This window comes from Brassica oleracea, chromosome C7 (assembly GCF_000695525.1).
Source record: "Brassica oleracea var. oleracea cultivar TO1000 chromosome C7, BOL, whole genome shotgun sequence".
NCBI lineage: Eukaryota > Viridiplantae > Streptophyta > Magnoliopsida > Brassicales > Brassicaceae > Brassica > Brassica oleracea.
The window spans coordinates 22885148-22885642 of NC_027754.1; positions in this window are offsets into that span (position 1 = coordinate 22885148).

The window sequence follows — 495 nt, forward strand, 5'->3', positions numbered from 1 at the left end:
GTTTTAACATGCCAAAATCACATTGCAGTGGGTGTTGTAAGGTAATTCAGTAGGCACAAATGTTCAGTTGAAAAAAATTCTTAACTGTATTTATGCATCAAACTTATCATCCGTAACATAATAATATGCTTTTTCTGTGCTAGGAACCGTTTGTAAATAAATGTCTCGGATGTATATGACTGCTGAGTTTATTGCTTTTGACAGTGAAATCACTAAGCTTGCAATTTGTCAGGACAGCAAAAGCATCTCAGCTGACGGTTAGCTTTACAATTTCGTTGGTTTCTTTTTCCTATTATGTTGGATGGATTATTTTAGCTAAAAAATATCGCAACAGAGCGCTGGCAATAACTCTAATAGATTTATATATATATTTAGAATTGGAAGTTTGGCGAGAACAGGAACAAGTACTTATGTCACGCTATTGGACAGTTATACACCATTTCAAGAGAATTGATTTCTTATATTTCCCATAATCAGTAAGATTTTAACTGTTTT